The following is a 16,380-nucleotide window of genomic DNA, read 5'->3' on the forward strand; positions in this document are numbered from 1 at the left end:
TTGTATGTTGTGCTGTAAAATAAAATATTGTCCTCCATTGAAATGTTTTAACTCCTTACTCTCTTAATCAAATCACACCATATATTGTTTAAACATAATAATATAATAGGTTCTTATTTGGCCCCAGTCTTCAAGTTATTAAAGTGTGAACAAGTGGTTTACTAAATACACTTTGTCTTTTTTCTGATTTTAGACTTATAGCAGAAATTTAAGAAACATTAAAGTTGAGAAGATGTAGTAGTTGTACTACTTGCTCTCTCCATTCTAAGAACAGTGTCTTTGTGTAGCCACCACAGTCTACCTGTGTATTTGTTTTCAAGATAAGAGAAAGGTTCTTGTTATCACCCTGGATGCTATAAAAAGCAATTTAAGTACCACAGCCAAGAAAGAATTGCAACCACATGGAACTTCCACTCAGACCTACTCCTTTTGGGCGGTCATATGGTGGTCGCGCTGGTCACCTAAGCAAAGTTGTGTAGTGCCAAGCAAAAATAATTGATCAAAAATGAAAAATATACCCATAAACAAAAAAAAAGCATCAAATTATTACATAGTACTGCTTTAACTAGTGCAGTCGTTGCATTGATGCTTTGATCCCAGAGTCTGAAACATAACTGAAGTAAGTTGTACAGAAAAGTATATTGTTGACTTTGATAATTATCACAGGTTAATTATAATTATTGTTTTTTTTTATTGGAATCTCAAATTATTAACTGGCTCATTTTTATACTCACCCTCATCTTGACTAAGGGTTAGGATTATTTTCAAAGTATTCGTATTTATCTTCTTCTAAATCATCCATATTCCTCCATGCTGCTCGTCCAGTGTCTGTCTTGTAAATTTAGAGAATAACAACTGATACAGTTTGAAGTTCAAAATTTGAGTGAACAAACCTTTTATTGATAGTTCTTGTAGAAGTGATTTTGTTTATCTTTTGATGGAGTCGTCAATTGCTTTAATTATTGTTGTTTTTTAAAAAGTTTCTTTCTATATGGGCTAGTTATATGTAGTTTGTTTCTGCTTTTCATGAGTGTTGTACCATTCAGAACAAAATGGTACAAGAAGCACTGATTTTCCTTTAATTGGACTGAAAATGCGCTGGTACCAGACATGCATAGAAGCTCATTACTGCAAAATGAAGTGACCTGACACACTTTAAAGTCGTTCATTAGAGTTAAATCAGGGAGAGAAGCAGCAGCAACGACTTGACCTTTATGTGAAAGTGGTCCCAAAAATATAATTACTGCTTAAAAGATGAAATTCCGGGAGAAGCTGGTATGAACATGTATTTAGTCCTGCTTACACATTTTGGCAAATGCATCCTCTTCTGGTATGCAAGTGTTTGGCCTAGGTGGAGAGCTGGACTTAAATAGGAGCGACTGGAGTGTGCTTGGCAGCCTGAGCGGCTCTCAAAGGTTTGGGACACACACATCATTAGCACACACTTTAGCAGCAGGCATATGCCTTTGTTGAATATAATGTCATCAACACTAACCCGTCGTCTGCTGGGAGGCTTTGAAATGGAGACACAACATTCCTGCAGGAAGAGAGCGAGGCTTTCTTTAGAGCGATTAAATTTGATTTATGATGTTGTATGGAAAGATTATAACTGTATCCACGGTAATGCTCCATGATGTCAGATCTTTAAAGCGATGTCAACACACGGAGTGTACAAGAGAAAAAAGAGTGAGGCTCATTTGTCGTCTCATTGTTGGCATTGGTGAGACACTGTACACTTGACATCTGCTTCGCCCTTCAAACACACACCAACACCACAACTCAACAAAAGAAGCGTGATCAGAATCTCAGCATGCCACCATGTCTGCACCGGACGACTTACTCCACATGTGAGGGGTCTCTCAAGATGGGGCCAATATGAGGAGTTTACTTTCAGCTTAGTGTGTAACAAAAAGAGTCTGTGTGAGGCGGGATGTGGAGGATAAAGTCATGCGGACAAGTGACAGCTGCGTTATTGAGCCACAGCCGATCAAAGGAAACACAGTTGAAGAGATTGTTGAATTGTTGTTCTGTACTTGTATCCGGTTGCTGGAAATGTTTTGCAGTTAAAGTATTAACTGTTTAAAATGAAAGTAGTTGTGTCTAAGAGTCACAAAACTTCTTGTTATGATAATAACCATGTCAGTAGAGGTTGTATATATAAGAACAAATTTCAGTGGTTGGAATGTTTTAAAATAATTCAAGCAGTGCCAGAAAAAAGTTCAAATAAAAAGTTCAATAAGACATTAGCGCTGTGTCTTGCAAGTGCTTAAACTAGTTCAAATATATTTAACCGATGCTGTTGCTGAATCATAATTGTGGTAGTTGTAAATAGTTATTATTGTTGCTGCATTTGTAATTACAATTATAGTTGAAGCAATAGTTGTTGTATGAATAAAAGTAACATTAATTACTGAGGTTGTGGTATTATAATTTAAGTCATAATACTGGATATATGGTAGTTGAAAATGTTAGATAAATTACATATTCAAGCAGTTAATTCAGTCCAAACAGCTGCTTAAATAGATTTAGCAGTCATAATAAAGTGGTCCCCTCACCATTCCGTGGTTCATCATCTTTATTTATTTACCCGCACACGATACGGCAAGTTCAAATATATTCTTGCAGTCATGAACAGCAAATCTCATTGCAATTGTTCCCCTTGTTACCAAAATGGTTTATTTGAACAGCAGATAAACTACAACATAACCACAGAACTTAGTGGGAGGCCCTAATTACCACATGCACCCCATTAATGGTGGCAACAAAGCAGTGAACTCCCATGATGCCTTTCTACATACTGCTACATTTAGTGATACTTGATTGGTTACTACAATGCTGTATCTCTACATCTGTTGCCAGGTCAAAAATGATGAACAGCAGTGATTGGTTGGGTGGGTGGCAAAGCATTATGGGAGTTTTTCAAATCCCTGTCACAGACAATCCCTTTTAATATGCAATGTTGAATAATTATATGAATTCATTTATTATTATTATTATTATAAATGAAAACTGTATTAAGATTTAATGGGCACGAATAATATTGTTTATGAAGGGGGATTTAGAAAGGAACCCCCGAAAAAAAAAACTGGGAGCACTGGACTTGATACTTCTATGTACTTCCAGAACAACAACAGAATGACAGTAGTTGTCATGACTGTTGGTAGCTGTTGTTACCGTAATAGTGAATATGGTTTGTATTTGTTAATGAAAAACTTTTGAAACATGAAAAAGAATAATTCCCCTGCTGTAGTTTATTGGTTTATGGTTCAGTCTATGGTGAAGGAAAAATGATTTCCACAGTCAGCTGACCCACAATAACAGTGTTTTGCTTCTGTGTCAACAGCTAACGGAACCCGGCCCATCTAGAAAAACTGCGTTACACGTTGTGTTGAGGGGGGAATTGTGCTGATACAGTCGATGCAGGCGGGCGTCGATGGTCATTTAGAGTCGCCCCAGCTTTGTGTGGCACCGTGCAGTCTAGCAAAATCTGCCAACAACACCAGATAACAAAGCCGAAACACTGACGCTCAAACAATCAGTCACTACTGCCAGTTACCAGAACATGTCATTTGCCGGTGAGAAAATAATGGTGAGAAAATCCCCTGCAGGTGAACAGAGTCAGCAGGGTCCAGTGTTATTGAGCGCCACCCGCCTGCTCCTCCTCTTTCATCCAGCATCTCCATCCCACCTGTGTCTGCGGAAGGTCGCAGAGGAGGGTCCTCGCCCCCTCCCTGAACCCACAGCTCCCACTTCACGAACGCTGGATCCCACCGCCAGGAAGCTCAATCAAAGAAGAGGCTCTAGACCCCTCAAAACCCTCTATTGTCTCCGACAGGCCTCCCCACACCGAGGTCCATCTATATGTAACACTGTAAGAGGACTTGCTCATTACCGCCCGTCCCGGGTTCCACTTTGTCTCTTTTGTTCGGTCGCCAGAATGATCAAGTTGTCCGGCCGGGCCAGTAAGAGAGGGAAGATTAGAAAAGGAATTCATCAGCAGAGTGGATGTTGACAAGAGACTCACATATGTTCCACATGTGATGATTGCGACTTCGATGCCTCCACCTGTCACCCTTAAAAAGCTTCTGCTCCTCATCAACCATCCCTTCCTTCAACTTATAAACGTATTGGCGACGCGTGTGAATGTCAGAGCCGTCGTTTATCACATAAAGAAAGCAGTATGTGGTTCCCGGCTCGCCCTCACGAGCCCCTCCTCAGCCCCCATTCAAGATACGGCAGGTGAATACAAATCATTTCCCCTCCGCTGCTTCCAGAAAGCCCTCGCCATCCAATCTCAGACACAGAGGACACAAACAATGGTCCTTTCAAAGCGTGAGAAAATCAAATCACTCGCTTTTTGTATAACGAAAGACACAATCACCGGTTGACCGTTTTAAATACTTTTTGGGTTAAAATGATTTTCAGCAGCACAAAAAGTCCGACAATGATGGAAAGATTATTCAGCAAATATCTCAGCCTAATGAGGTCGAGCCCTGACTCTGCAGTGGTCAGTATCCATCCTGGGAAGAAAGAACCAGATACAGCGTTGCTATCAGAGGTCAGCATGTGCACCCTGACTGGAGCTCAACACACTGAGTTTGAAAAATGAGTCAAATGAGTTTGAATAAAAAACATAAAAAACATCAAAACGTAATGCTGTAATGCATCACTTTCATTGGTATATCATCAACTAACCGGCAGTCCAGGCACTCAGGGTTCTGGAGTCTGTCCAAGAAGTCACACATTGGGTCGGGAGCGTCCTGAGATGACTCGTCATAGACTCACACACAGGTTGGTATTGAACTGCTTGTGACATTTTTGCTGTTGAGCAACACTCAACACGGGGCAAAAAAGGCTTCACACATTAAAAATTGAACTCTTGTATTGTATACATTTATGTTTTTGTGTTTTAAACTCTCACCACTCTTTTCTGTACTGTATAGTGCTGCATTTTCCACAAATACCATTTATCGAACTAGTACTTTTTCGTTAAATAATTGTGTTTTATTATTATTATTTTATGTTATTCTTTTTCGGGCACTCTCTGTTTAGTCTTTTCCTACAGTGAAATTGCTGCTGTGACCATACACATTTTCCCACTGAGGGACGAATAAAGTTTTGATCTTATTATAGATATGATCTATCTAAGATATCGTATTGTATTATTTTGTATCGCATCGCATTATTCTGTATCGTATCATATTGTATGGTATTGTATCACATCGCATCGATTCGTACTGTACCATATTTTATTGTATTGTACTGTAGTGTATCTCATTATATCGTATTGTATATATAATTTAGTACAAAACGGTTTCTTTGGTTGAGAGTTTCAAACTGAAGGCATGAAAACTGACATGAAACGCTTCATCTTCAAAGAACGAACGCCCAATCAAAACCAAGAATGTGACCACAACCTTCCCCAACACCCCCACACACACACACACACACACCGACTCCCACAGGCTCTGATTTACACTCAAGGTTTTATTATTGCTGCTGCTCTGCACTGATCAGGTCTGCACGCTAGAATCTGCTGCTATGTGAGGCTGTTATATACAGATGGAACTTTGATATCCTAAAGCTTCTTTTATGTGAGTACAGGTGGACAAAAGTGGCCTCAAGGGAAGGTCGCAGCTAGAGGCGCCTCTGTGTTTCTCCACAGGCCTTGAACATGGCAGCTGAATGGATTACAGCTTAAACTGATAACAGCACTATAAATCTTCTGAAACCATCATGTTCTATACATAAATGCACTCTACTGTCAAAATGTCAGGCAGACAAATGTGTGTTGTGCTTCAAATACGTTTATCTAAATACAAGGTAGGAATCTCAAGCAGCAGTTGTTTATCCAAATACAGTAAACGCGCTTGCAACATTTTATTCAAGAGTTTTGGTTCACTCTGTGTTTTGGGAAAATATTGCATTGATTAGTTATTTACATACAAGGTTTATTTTATAAGGTATTTTATCAATAACTTTAAATTTTGAATTGTATTTTCTACTATTTTAGATCTATTTTGAATGTTTAAAAAAACCTGGATTGTTTTTCCATATAATACAACTAACATATTTTTTTTATTTCAACATATCAAAACGTTGTATAGTTTATTTGTTTTTTCTCATAAAATCAGTGGAAAAACTAAATAAACTCTAATCCAAAAACTCTGTTGTATTCATGTTTAGGGTATTTGCCGAATATTTTTCCTAACCCTTAAATTATAAGGTTAAAGCAAGTATCTATTCATAAAACCTTTTTTTTCTGTCATCTATTCATATCATTTGGAGTTTGTTGTTTCTTTCTCAGTGTGCCTGGTACAGTTCAAGATTCCAGGGGTCTCTGGGGTCAGGTCCAGCCGTCCTTGAGGGACACTATGAATCCGTAATAGCTCTGACACCATCATGAGGCAGCCTCGACCTGATGCATCTATTAAGGGAGTCAACATTTAATTATTCATCCAGTTTGTGTGCGAGTGGGGGCCTAAAAGTGTGTTACATGTGGCCTTGGCTGAATATCTTTGTATCCCAAGGACATGTTTGTAAAACCTCCCATCATCCTCCTCAATTGAGTGTGTTATTGCAGATGATATCGTTCATCTGGGAACTGATGAGTGTAAGTGAAAGCATCATAAAGCATGATCTGTTACAGTCACTTTCCTTTCATCAATGATACTGAGCCGACAACAGCAGATCTCCGGACACTTGGTGGTCAGACGGGAATGTAACCATGTGTCATCTCTGTGAGTCTGCATTAAATAATGTATTAATCTGTACTCAATACAAGGGGTGTGTATTAACCATGGATGATTTTCAAAAATCAACCTAAAAAGCTGCTGGAGTCGACTGTATTCTCTTGTCCTCCTTGTCACTGTCAGGATCTCGGGGATTTTCTTGTGCCTCGAACTATGGAGGACATAATGACTGCTGCAATCTAGAGGCCATATTGAAAATTGCAACACAATAGTGAAAAAATGAATTAAATACCACAGTGAATGTCGATTGTAAATAGTAAAATTGAATTTCTTTATATATATATACATTCAACTTTATCTTATCCTGTCCTCATGCTAAAGTTCCAAAGAAAAAAACTGAAGGCAGCAACAAGTGAAGACAGGTCTACTGTTGAACTTCCATTCATCCAGTTGTTTTTTCAAGGAGAGAAATGCTTCTATATTTATCTCTGCATTCCATCACACCATCTTATTTAAAATACAAACTAATTATTCGCTCCTCTGGCGACAGATTGGAATGCGTTGACGGAATAAAGAAGTGACAGACCAATTTTTTCCAGCATTCAAGTGGAGTTTAACCTTCTATTTGCGATGACGGTAAACAAGTGAGCTGACGACGGCACAGAGGAGAGGAAGAGAAGAGCCTGAAGCAAGGTTGGGCAGGTGAGAGGAGAATAAGTAGCTCCAGATATAGAACAACGAACCCCCTCGCCGTCTGCAACACTGCGTGAGTCAGGTGGGCAACAAAGCCCACTTTCTCTACCGAGCTGAGATGGAAGACTAGAGCTGGAGCCCCTCAGGACCGGCCCCACCGACCCCTTTCACATCACTCGGCCGCTTTCTTTCCTTCGCCTTCTTTGTATCCACCTATTCTTCTGTTTGTTTATTCATGTCCGTCTCTCTGACACTTGAGTCGTGCCTCGACAACAACCACTCGCTCCAAATACACCAAAGGCTTCTTTCAGCGCAACATTACATGCACCAGCAGCAGGGTTGACACGGAAGAGCGGGATGATTGGCAGGCTGCTATCAAACACACACCACGGTCGTATCTGTGGGGCTCTGTGCGAGACCTGAGTGCTGGGAGCAGCCCGGAGGGCCCCAGAGTGGGGAGGTATCCCCCTGCTGCTTTGAAGGATCACGCCGTTGTTTTATCGAGAACACAAGCGGAGAAGAAGGGGAGAGGAGGCCTTCTTTATTCAGGTGTATAAACTTATATTTGACACTTTGGAACGGTTTATAAAGCCTTCAACTGTTGCTGTACCTTATGAAACTTGACAGCAGCGTCTTATTCATGGGGTCTCCAACCTTTTTTGAATCAGCAAGAGCTCTGAGTATGAGTATGTTTCACTTGTTTTCATTAGAGTTATTCAGATTAAGTTTTTTCAGTAAACCTGGCTGTAACCAAGGTATTGGCACATCAAGCATCACATGCTGATTTTACTTGCAATTGTTTTTTTTTAAATAAAACCTCAAAACAAAACACTATAAATAATATAAATAGTTTTTCTTTTTGTGCAGCCTGGTAACAAATGCTACATGGTACAGTGCCAGTCCTTAGACCAGGGTTTGGGGACCCAAGCCTTATACTACAAACCTTTGACATTTAGAAACAACAGCCATTTGGAAGAAAATCATGAATAGAATAGTTAATAGTATCTGTAGCTACAGTGAATTACAACTTACAAAAAGTCTGTTATCAACAAGGAAACTGTTACTAACAACATAAGCATTAAAGATTGATTAATTTTGCCCTTTAAACTGTTTTAATAAACATTTTGTTGGACCACAAACTAGTTTGTGTCTGATCATTTAGCTCTTCTTTTCCCCTATACTTTGCACTCCAGCTAGTCAGGATTTGTGTTGTGCAGTCATTTATTATGAAGTAAACCGCTTCTTAACAGATGTTTTTACTTCACTCAGTAACTTCAATGTTGTCCGTGTCTATTTTTATCATCCAAAATGCTGCTTGGAAAGTTCTGACTCATGACTGTGCTTCTCTTAATGCATTAATGGGATTCAACTCTCATCGTTTAGATCAGATAGACTTTATCTATCCCTCTGGAGGTCTCCTTTGGGAAATAAGGTTTTATAGTTCGCAGCAGATGATAGAAGGTACAGCAAGACTCATAAAATCAAGAACAAGAACAAAGTGCTAAGAAAAAAGTGCAGAGATAACAAAGTGCAAACATAAAGAGCATAGGTCAAAGGAGAAAAACACAAAGATCTCAAAAGATTAACATAGAAATTTGGATTAAGTTGAAGAGAAACAGGTTTTTGATTTTGTTTTTTTATATCTCCAATACTGACAGTGAAGTCAGGTCCACTCATCGTCTGCCAGCAGCCAGAATATATTGTTGTAAGTGTTTGTGCTGGTTTCTGGAAGTGATGAATGAGGAAATCGTGCAGCACTGAACAAACATTATTCTGCAGCTGCTTTGCAAGAGCTGTGCTTGTACGATCCTGATGAGTTTTCTGCAGCCCCCCCTCCCCACTGCTCTTCTGCATCACAACACCCCTCCCCAGAGCCACGTGAGAAAGAGCAGGAACGAGAGAGTTGACTGTGGAGGTAAACAGAAACCTCTGCAGGCTTCTATTGACGAACCCGGGACATGAATGCTGCAGCTCACAATGGACGCCTTCACGCCTCGCTTGTGTTTTCGAACCAGAGCTCGGATTCAGCGTGTCCCGGTATGACTGGACCATCGGAAACTGTGGACTCAGCCTCTCTCGCCCCCGGCGGTGTTGTATTGACTCTCGCGCTCACAACAACAACCACGGAGCCGTGACGCGAGTGGACCGATGATACGAGCGGACAGACAAAGAGGAGAGCGTTGGAGATGGAAGCATGAACTGAGAGCGAGAGAAGTCCCTGTCGCGAAAAATAAAACAAAAGTACCGTCACTGGAAGATGAGCTACGAGTGCCTCGACTCTCTGTCTGCGGTGCTCCCGGGGCCCTGGAGATGCTGATAGCTTCCCTTCACACGAGCAAGGCATTAGATCAACTCCTCTGTGGATATCTGACACACTTTATCGAGGCGCGAATGAGCGAATAAGAGGGTCATTCTCGAAACAGCTTGAAAGTGTCATCAGCATCTAATTGTGCATTACACAACTTTTGCACGTCTAAAAGCTCCATTATGACACATCACATGTGATGAAGAGAGAAGCCGGGCACAATATAGGCTCTAAGTGCTATTTTTGTTGTCTCGAGGCTGCGTTACCTTGACAACCCCACGCAGCAAACAGACAATTGGTCCCTAGAAAACCTGTGATTTTCGTTAATTGACTGCAAAATTGAGTCGCCAGAACAAATGTGGCCACAAAGGCACAGTTTGATGGTGGACCAGAGCCAGCCAGGGCGACTGACCTTTAGCTAAAGCTGGAACGCTCAGACTGGAAGCTAAGCTTCAAAAAAGGTGGCGGCCGAGGGATGGTGATGTGATTGATCCATTTCAGATTCTGGCAGCAACAAGGATGAGTTATTTGTATGACATTTGTCCGCGCCCATATTCCTAAACGGGGAAACGCCTTTGAAAATAGCGTTCGATTGTGAAAGGCTGGAGGCTCAAACTGCTTTAGAAAGCGTTGATGTTGGCCAAGGGGGGGATATGTGGAAAAATGGATTTAACATTCGACAGAAATGATTCCAACTTACCAGACAGAAGAAATCCCTGCTCGGCTCCTCCGCCCTCGCAAGTCGTGAGCTCCGAGTCTCTCTGCTTCAAAACAAGAAAAGAGGAAGAGGAAAACTTATTTTAGCATTTCGTGGTGTAAACTGATAATTATATTCACCCATGCTGGCTTCATGTTCAGGTTTCAAAGAGACAGTGAGGCTGTTTCACTCTTTTGATAATTGATCCCACACGTTAAAGCTCCTTTTATTTTACTGAGAGACCCAGTGCTGGTTTTGAAAGGTTTTCCCTGTCATCAAATCTGAACTTTGAGTCCAGGAAAGCTCAAATCTTAAAGCTGGAGGTTAATATCTTGCAATAATCCCTCTGTCAACTAAGCTCCACCATTAGATTCAAATACAATAAACAAACCTATTTTGGTCGGTCCTTCATGACATTATTCCATTTGTTTCCATTCATTTTAACTATAAATTGCTAAGGGTAGCATGAGAATGATCACCTCCAAGTGTGAGGCTGTGGTTTACTGACAGAAGTAGAGGGATTCTGGATATCTGGGGGTCTTTCTAAGACAATAATATTATAGATAAAGTAGCTTCTATTAACCAAAATGCGGCAAAAGCGTGTGGATCCATATTAGGAGTAGATGGTGTACAAAAACTGACATTTAAGGAGCTAAGCTATCCTCAAGAGACTTGGAGAAGAGCATAGAAAAGTCTGCTGTTTTTTTGGAAAAGTTTCAGCAACACTGTGTGTCATGATCCTGACTTTAGAAATAAAGTTTCTACATCCCTGTTATTTGTCAGGACACCTTTAGCTTAAATTTAACCTCTTATCTTCATCGGCCCATCTGGTCTCCACTTCTTCTCCCACATCCATCCCCGCACATCTCATTCTCTCCTTCTATTATCAGCTACTGCCGTTCCCTCTTGACTCGCTCCTCCTCAACTCTGCAGTCTTCATTTGCTCCTGACCTTTTACTCGCTCACCCGCTGTCTAAACTGCCATAATCGATCCCTCCTGTATCATCTCCCCTGCTTTAATGTGCTTTCATCTCCTTGCTTGCTCGGAGTCTGATCGATGTCAAATCTTTCAACTTTAAGGTCAGGACCTGATGTCGTACAGCTGCGTTCACCGACACACAGCAAGCCACGAACCTGCTATTTCTGCTGAGGACCAGGGCTGAATGTTGAATTTGAGATTGTTTGAACTAAAATGTACATTCAAGTATAGCTTTGTAAGTAAAGGACCATTCTATTTGAAAATAAAATATGTTGACTCAAATGTTCTTTAGGTGCTTTTCTTGTTTGTGTATATAACTGTCTTATAATTCCTCACCTATTAAACCTACGTGCGCCAGTTAAAAACATTTTTATCATGTAAGCTAAGTTTAAAATATCATCATATCATGTCAACAAGGAGTTTAAACAGTTGATAATATTAAAATATAAACTTAAAATGTTCGATTTTCATTAGACTTCATTTTGAATATTCTTTAAAGAGACATACAAATGAATTTTTTCCAGAATTAAATTTGGTCAACACCAGAACTCTTTTTTTATTTTTGATCAGACACAGCTATTTTATACTTTTTAATATGTTCAACTTTATGAGAAGGAAGTTAATATGTTTCAGACAACATTCGTTTGGAGAAGAAAATAAATGTGATTTAATATCCAATATACAGGTACATGTAATAATGGCCTCGTCGAGACAAAGTAGAAAGTTTGCTCCTAATCTGTCAGACAGAACCCTGCAGCACTTCTGGCCGACATGCAAAAACATATTTATTGATTTGACAAAAGGTTATTCGAGGACAACCACATGATCGCCTACAGACAATTTGGAGTCTTTTACTCTCTAATGGACTCCAGAAGGAAACCCTCGCCGCACGTGGAGGAAACATGTCACAGAAATGACACAGAAGTACCTCAGGCTGGATTTGAACCTGGGACCATATCACTGTGAGGGGAAGCCTTGACTAGATGGAAGCCTCAGCAATGGATCATTCATTCAACATGTGTCTTATATTGATCGTCCCAATAAAAATACTTGTGAAGAAACCAACCTGTCCTGCCGTAAAAAACACAGAGCTAAACATGTTTTTCTCTATCCACCGGCTCTCTTGAGAAGCAGGTGCATATTAGTGACCTGAGTAGAGGTCACAGTATGAAACCGTCCTCATTGATCATACTCTCAAAACTCCTCTTTTTCAAACAACTATTTTTTTTTTCCAGCAGCGTCACAGCCAGACCCACAGTTAGGAATCGATTGACGAAATAACTGGAGGAGCCGTTCCAATTTACTCCTGGAACACAGTTATCGACGCGAGTGTGGTCGGTGAATGGAGAGTGAAACCACCACTCAGGTGCAGCTGTCACAAAGCTGCCTGGAAAGTGAGCCAGAAAAGAACCATGACCCCGGTTAAATCGCGTCTTTCGTTTTTGAGTCAAATGTTTCTCTGCACAGAACAGGCTTCATAACAGTCGTGAGGGATTATAAGAGCAGCAAAATGTTTCGCACTCTCATCAACAGACGCCGTGTTTGACACTGTATTGTTGTGATGATTTCCCACACACAACACAACCAGCCTCACTGTGCTTCGGGGACAACTAGCTGACCTTTCCACGTCCGGCTGCTGGGACAGAGCGATTCCATCAGAAGTGACCTCCCCATGTGACATCCAGCCGGGCAGACAGTCTGCCACCACCACAACACTGAGCTGGCCTCGGATCAACTCAGATACCATGGTGATGATGAGGGGCGGGGCTTCAAACCACTGACTGGAAATAACCTGCCACTGATGTAGATAGTTGGCAGCTTTTAAACTCTGGCTTTCCAAAAACTCATTAGGATTAGGAATTGTGAAATGATGCATCATTTGAGTTGCACTGACAAGGAACAAAACGGAACACGTAGAGTCTCTCGGTAGATTCTATGTAACGTCACTGAATATGAGACATGACAACATGAATCAACTCTTCAGGCTTTTGTCCTAGATAGCTGGGATATGCAACAGTATATCTAATCCTTGCAATGGAATTATCTGAAGAATCAACCAATTTGATGGTGTTTCGACCAGGATGCCACATACCTTTTTATACATGGAGGATTCATTTTTGTTTTACAGTTATTAGGTTCAGGGTTTTACACAAGTCAGTGCAGTGTGTTGGTTTCCGGAGTAGACGGGAAGTAGAGAAAGTCGTTTTTAAGAGACGAGAATAGTGTGCCTGTGTTTTGGTGTTAGCGTTATATGCAACCGCCTGTGCATCAGCTACCAAATGACTAAAACACATCAGTCTTGTCAATCGGGAACGCTACAAAACATTTTATTATGCATTACTGTATGCTAAAAAAAAGAGGTTAGGCAACCTGAAGAGACTGATCGTCTGCTAAGTTCAGGTATACCTTCCAAAACCTTACATTTTAAGCCAAAAAAATGAATGAATCTTACAAAATTGTGCAGCTGGATGTTAAAGCTCAAGGAAGCAACCCTGCTGAGACAAAAAAGGGAGAGCTTGATTGAGACGATGCACACACATCGAAAGTGTGCATCTGTGTGCCGTCTGCTCTGGGGTGTGTTTTCCTGTGACCTGAGGCTTTTCACTTCACACTGCCGTCTAATGAGCTGACAAGCTCTCCTGAGGATTGTTGCACGAGTAGAGCACGGAAAAGGTATGAGTGTAATTACAAGCCAAATTTACATGAGAAGACTTGACATTTCATGGAAGATCGAGGAGTCAGTGAAGTAAGCAGCGGCATTAAATTGAAATGTTGGCATGGAGGGAGAGGGGAAGTGCAAACTAACCACAAAGATTCTCACTACACAGCAGATCAGGAAGGTCACGTCTGAGCAACACCCTTAATAACCTTCTACTGCCAGACTTGCTAAGAACGCACCAAAAACAACACTTGCAGCATATGTACACTGGAAAAAACTGGATGGATTTTAGACATGGAAACTTTTTAAGTCGGCAAATAAATTCGAAAGAAACAAACTAACTGTATGGCTAGTAATCAGAACAAGTATTTCTACGAACTTAAGGGAGTAAAAGAAAAGTAAAGAAGCTTGAAAGACAAATAAAAGAGAAACCAATGTGACTATTCTACAAATCAATCCATTTTAAAACTGAACTTTTTGTAGATTTGAGCATTTTTCTGCCACTTGTGAGAATGAGAATGGTGAGATAACCCGAGGGAGGATGGAGCTGATAAACTATTCATCATTTTTGAGTTCATAAGTTCATCAGATATGTAAATGATGAGTTTTGAGCTGCAAAATTATTTCTTTGCAGACAGTCATTTATATAACATACATGGCTTTTTGACACTTCAGAACCAATGTTCTTCATTTTAGATTTTAACTTTTTTTTTAAATATGTGCAATATAGATATCTCACATCTAACATTTAATCGGAGTCTTTCTATATTTAGTTTCACTCATTTAAATCTGAAGGAAACTTGATTAAATTCTTAGCCGTATCTTCTAAAAAAGCCAGTTGTGTGTCGTCATGAAATAGAGCTCACCTTAATTCGTCGGTGAGATTAAATCCGTTCAGTGTGTGCATCCGGGCCCGGAGCGCAAAAGGTCGCTTGTCATAATCCCAGTGGTTCTGTACTCCTCGGTGTCTCTATCTCTGACTGAGTGACAGAAGCGAGAGGAGAGTCCGTCCCCTCACAAAAAATCACTCCCACCCTCCTACCCCCCGCCATTCACACCAACACACCCACTAAACCCTCCTCTCCTCCCACATCCCTCCCCTGCCCCCCCTCCCTCCTCCCGCCGCCTCTCACAGTGGGATTAAAACATGCTATTGTCTCTCCACAATAGAGGTTAAACATTTCCTGGTATCATATGAACAGCAACCAGAACCCACAAAGTTACTGGGTGGCATTTTTTTGTGGGTCACGTTTGTACATGCGTATTAAATATTGAAAAAAAGAAAAAAAACACTGTTTTGTATCAGATGTTACCAGCATTAAAGCGATGACAGAGTGTGACATCCGACAGGCTGAATTTGGCAAGGCATAAAAGCTAAATTGGCACCATAATTGTACGCTAAATCAACTGCGCTGAAATAACTGTCAGCTGCAGCGGTTGTGGGAGTCAATGCAGCTGTCTGGAAGTTCAATAGAGGGTGGAGATACAGCAGCGGCGGCAGAGCTCGATGAATAGAAAGCCAAAAGCCTGAAGGCACATCCTGAAGACTTCCGACGCTGGTCAATGAGAAGTGAGCGAAAGTGCTTACCTGCACTCAACAGATGTCCCCCCATGCAATCTAATCTAGTTGACTCGGGTGAGAGGAAGCTCATTTAGTGCCGACTTTAGTGTTATTGCGACCCATTTTTTTTTTTAAAGAAAAGGAGTGAAAGAGGCCTATTGATGTGGGTTGGCTATGGTTGCGGAGGGCAACAATGGCGGAGGCCATCACTTTGAAAAGAGTCACTCACCACAGGCCCATCCCTAAATAACATCCCTCGTTTTACAAAAGCACATAAACTGTAACACAATCTGTCGTGAAGTACAATGACCATCCAGATGAACAATGACCGGGGCTCCCGAAAAACACTTTGTTCCTCTCTTGTGATGTATGGACAACATCCAGCAGTATAGTCCCTTAAGACGCTCAAGATGAGTTGAGCGTAAAGTTTTAGTGTGTAGTCAATAACTTTTACTGTGACAGGACCCAGTTGTTTTTTTTGCACCTGCTTACCTGATACCAGTAATCCTCTTTCTTTTGCTTTTTGTCTTTTTATGAATAATACAGTATGAAATAGACAGAATTAGGGAACTACTTTGAAAACTACTTGGAATATAGATCAACTGGCTTAGGCTTGAACAAACAACATTTCTCCCACTGGAGAAAAGTGGTGTGTAAAAGTACAAGTTCAATATATGCAGCATTAAATATTCAACATACGGTGAGTATAAAAGAAAAAACAATACCCTCAGCGGAAAGCCTTCTGCCAAAAATTCCCCGCAAGTTGTTTTATTTTTATTTAAGAACAATATCAT

General features: G+C 40.7%; 1 protein-coding gene across 13 annotated transcripts in view; it reads right to left on the reverse strand.

The window, feature by feature from the left end:
• The window catches only part of nrcamb (neuronal cell adhesion molecule b), a 91,176-nt gene that overhangs the window by 37,701 nt on the left and 37,095 nt on the right, over positions 1 to 16,380 (reverse strand). For 11 of the 13 annotated variants that reach the window (XM_087797741.1, XM_087797740.1, XM_087797737.1 and 8 more), the window contains exon 2: positions 10,391 to 10,454. The gene's annotated coding sequence lies outside the window, so the exon portion shown is untranslated. Of the gene's footprint in view, positions 1 to 10,390; positions 10,455 to 14,891; positions 14,992 to 16,380 lie in introns of those variants that run through there. The other 2 variants (XM_087797735.1, XM_087797736.1) reach the window with 2 other exon arrangements.

The sequence above is a fragment of the Callionymus lyra genome, chromosome 8, assembly GCF_982586985.1.
Source record: "Callionymus lyra chromosome 8, fCalLyr1.hap1.1, whole genome shotgun sequence".
NCBI classification, from domain to species: domain Eukaryota; kingdom Metazoa; phylum Chordata; class Actinopteri; order Syngnathiformes; family Callionymidae; genus Callionymus; species Callionymus lyra.